The sequence below is a fragment of the Oxyura jamaicensis genome, chromosome 1, assembly GCF_011077185.1.
Source record: "Oxyura jamaicensis isolate SHBP4307 breed ruddy duck chromosome 1, BPBGC_Ojam_1.0, whole genome shotgun sequence".
In the NCBI taxonomy this organism is placed as follows: domain Eukaryota; kingdom Metazoa; phylum Chordata; class Aves; order Anseriformes; family Anatidae; genus Oxyura; species Oxyura jamaicensis.
The window spans coordinates 83,118,255-83,122,315 of record NC_048893.1 but is presented as its reverse complement, the minus strand read 5'-3'; the positions used below and the strand labels follow the sequence as shown (position 1 = coordinate 83,122,315).

The 4,061-nt window shown below is 48.6% G+C and overlaps 1 long non-coding RNA gene across 1 annotated transcript; it reads right to left on the bottom strand.

The window, feature by feature from the left end:
* Positions 1–391: 391 nt before the first annotated feature.
* LOC118160218 lies at positions 392–2,943 on the bottom strand. The gene is made up of 3 exons (XR_004747358.1): positions 2,867–2,943; positions 1,558–1,690; positions 392–469 (listed from the first exon to the last, which is right to left on the bottom strand). It is a non-coding gene; the product is annotated as an uncharacterized LOC118160218 (long non-coding RNA).
* Between the last annotated feature and the right edge of the window lie 1,118 nt (positions 2,944–4,061).

Here is a 4,061-nt window from a genome sequence, read left to right as displayed (position 1 = left end):
GCAGCAAATCAGCTAAACAGGACCATGCACCACCGCACCCTGAGAAAAGTCAGTGAGAAAGAGGCTGCTGTTTGGCTCCTTTTAGCAGCTCGATGGCTGTTGCAGACCTTCTGCCTTGCAGGGAGAGGCTCAGACATCTTTCTTCCTGAGTAACGCTATCAGGGGACTAGCAAATGATGAAGTTTAGAGGTAATTACGCTCAAAAGTCCAATCAGATGAAAAATGTGCCCACTGGCTCTGCAGGCATAAAGCCCAGTGCCAGCAACAGTAAATATGGGCCCTGAGCTGTAATACAAGTAATAAATAACAGCACCAATGAGGGCTGGATTTCTCTTGTTAATCTGGGGAAACTCTACTCAGACGCCGCCTTTGTGCTGGTGTAAAATGTATGTAAACTGAGAGTAGAACCGAGCCCTGGGAGTCTAGATCTTACTTCATGCAAGAGAGGCTGTTCAAGAAGTACTCCTCCCTGAAATCAGAGGAAAGTTATTGTGTTGTTTGGCACCTGCCCAAAGTGATTTCATTTTCTGTTGGGGATTAAGATGCATTAATAGCCTGGAGGCAGCACTTTCCTTGCCAAAAATGTCTTTCTTCCCCCCCAGCTTGTTTTAAATATGAGGGCTTGCGGGTCAGGAGTGAACACCCAGCAAGTATAACTCCAACTATCAAATTAAAGTGCAGAGGTATCATTTTCTTTTGAGCAAACACTGAGTTAATTAAAATGCGCACTCTGAACTTGGCAGATTTCACATTACTCATGAGAAAGGTACAGGTCTGTATATTGCAAAGGCAGACTAAAAATAGCCAGCAATATAGCACCTGAATGACAGCCTTTAAGGCTAAGCCACACTAAAAGTTTTTCTGGCAAAGCCCTATCTCTAAGACTGTCATTTACCTTCAGCCCTCTCTCTGCCCCTGACCAATATAGCAAAGCTGGCAAAAGCCTTCATGTAAATGGGATTGTGCTGGCCAGAAAATCCTTTCAGCAGCAGAGCTGTTCTCTTTTTGGGGAAATGGCATAACCTGCACGGGCCAAAGCCCTCCTGCCAACTGAATAGCATCCTGCAAGGGAGCAAGGCTGGTACATCCAGATTCAGGTGGCATTCAAGGGCTGCAGGGAAAAAAGTTTCCAGCATTTGGAGGCCCAGAGCAGCAGGCAGGCACTACCGTGCTTCTGCCACCAGCTCGTGGCTGCCTGTCTTTCCACTGAGTAGCTTTTTCCAAAGCAGGGCCATGATAAAACGAGGCTCATCTACTACCAGCTGCATCTCCGTATCACCATGGAAGAACCTGTGAAAGTCTCCCTTTGAGCCCGGAGAGGGAGCTGAATCCCCAGAGAGCCAAGTGGGACTGGACAGATGTGGGGCAAGAAACCTGGAGAGCCCAATGTCACCAGAGACGGTGCTAAACAAAAGCAGCAATCTCTGCATTGACAGAGCCAAAGCAATTTTGCTTTAGGGTTTTGTGCAACAGATACTGCAAAGGGAGAGGGAGAGTAGCATTTCTCTTGAATACCATATTAATAAATGTCTGTGCACAGACCAAAGAACGACTTACCCTCTTTCCCCCTTCCCAAACTGTTTTCAATTACTTTCCTCTTATAATCTGGGTTCAGTTTATTTCTGTAGTGACATCCAAGTATGAAATTTTCTTTCTCTCCACTGCACCTGTCACTCTCCGGCAGATTGATCTGAAAACACAAAGTCACTTTAGTCATCTGAAAATCCCAGGCAAAATGTTTTCGTTCCTACCTGTGTAAATCTGGGACAATCTCATCTGCTTCAGTACACTCATTTGATAGCTGAAGGAAGCCAAATAGCTAGCTGAAAAGCATGGGCTGTGAAGGTTGGCTGGCTTGCTGTACATCCAAAACAGTTCAAGAACAGAATGTTTTTTTGTTGCACAGTGTGGAGACGTGCCTGCTTAAATTCAGCCCTCAGCTGGGAACTAGAGGGGTCCATATAAGATGCTCAGAGGGGTAATAGTAATAGAATAGTAAGCAGTAGGTTGTGGCATAGCAAATCTCTGATGAACAACTTTGTTTGGGTTTCTGTTAAAGAATAACACATCTGGCCAGCAGTAATTCTGGGTTCAGTAGTTCCTCGCTAGAAGAGGCTGGCTTACGGACTCCTTTCCTAATCCTCCCTGTACGTAGAGCAGAAGGGTAGATCTCTCAGCAGCACACCACCTCCATCCCAAGGGCACTGCCAAAAGACACTGGGGCTACAGCAGCCACGGAGGGCAGGGGGAACTGCTGCCACACAGCCCCTGCACTGCAGAGACCGGCTGCTGGGACTGCAGAAGTTATCTCTGATGGAGGTCTGAGCACAACGGAGTGGAGAGGGGTTGGCAGCTGGCCTGCACCATGGGTCAGGCAGGGATCCCATCCTCGTCTTCCTCAGCATCAGCTCCATGAGATGGCTTCTGTGACATGGGGTGGGCACCAAAGTAATCACCACACAGCCTCGCCACTGGGCAGGTAGGTGCCAGACACTGTCGTGATCTGCTGGGAAGCATCTGTTCACCCCCAACAAGATGTCTCCTTCTGTCTGCCCTTGCCTCCACAAAGTAAACAGGAGCGTGTGTGGAATTTGCTGCATCTATTATGCATTGAGTGAACAACAAGAAAGTGTTTGATTCTCCTCTAAAGGCATCATCTGCAACAGATCTCACTCTCACAGGAACCGTAAGGCTTTGGGAGGTGTGTTAGCAGAGTGGGCATTAAGCAGAACAAAGCATTTTCATTGTAAGAAGGATTTCAGGCAAAAGGAAAGTGAGCCAACATCCAGCCACAAAATAAAAAACAAGTGTCACAGGCAAAATATGGCTAAGAAGGGAGACATTTTGTATCTCTAAAGGCATTCACCAGGAGAGGAATCCAAGTTATGCACTGAAGTCCCAAAAGGCTCGTATCAGGAGCAGGTCGCTCTGCTAGGTACCCTTGTAAAATGAAAACAAAACGTCTCTTCAAGAACTTGCTGAAATAACAGGCAGGTAATGACTGCCTTGGGGCAGCCAGGTTTCAGCAGGATGCTTAGCTTGATTGAGGAGACATCTGGAGGTACGGGCGGGCGCAGTGCCACGCTCTTGTGGAGGACACCACAGCTGGAGGCCGGGGAGATAACCGCGTGGTTTTAACTCTCAAACTCATGGCAAGGCTGTGCACATCTCAGATGGGTGTTTCCACTGTGCAGGTGGAGGTCAGACCACTGGATCACGCCCGGGGCAGGATATGAGAGCAGAAGGCAGCAATGACTATTGTAGGTGGCAAGGAGCCCTTGAAACACCTCATTTCATGGAAGATAAAGGAAGCTCTGCTTAGAGGCCAGCAATATCTCAGAAACCCAATCTAGAACCGGGATCCTATGGGCTGGATGCTACCCAGAACACAACCCCTGCTGTGGGTTCCTGCAGGGAGCAGAGAGCTGTGTCCAAACTGTGTTAAGGAAGTCCATGGCCAATGAGCCTCTGTGTCGTGGAGGTGTAACAGCCCCATCCCATGGCAGCTTTCTGCCACTCTTTGAGGTGAGACTGGCCCTTCAGCAGCTGTAGAGACAGAAATAGAGACAGACGATTAAATAAACGCAGCTAAGTGGGATGAAACCCTGAGGGAAGCTCCAGGAGTGGCTCAAGATGCACCAGCTTTTAGCTGATCTCTAGGTCTGATGTAGCTGCCAGTGGTGAAACGGGAGCTGATGTTAACACAAAACTGATTCGAGAAGGTCCCGAAACGCCGGGCAAGAAACCTGGCTTGAACTGCACGAACAGCGTTAATGCCTGCTGCACTCAACAGCTCTTCCCCAGCTCTCCTCCTGCCTGCCTTCCTACCACTGCCAGAGGGATCTGACTTGTGTGCTGGGGCTGGCAGGTCATTAACTACGGCACCGTCCTCTGCTCCTCGTCACCAGCCTCTTCTCCAGGCTGCACAATGTGTAAAGGCCGTAAGTGAGCTGAGGACACTCAACAGCGAGAACATTTATTATACTCAAAACCTCTGCCATCCTCACAGGCTTGCCCAGCCCATTTTTTTTCCTACTTGGGCAAAGCAAACTTTGGTCTCC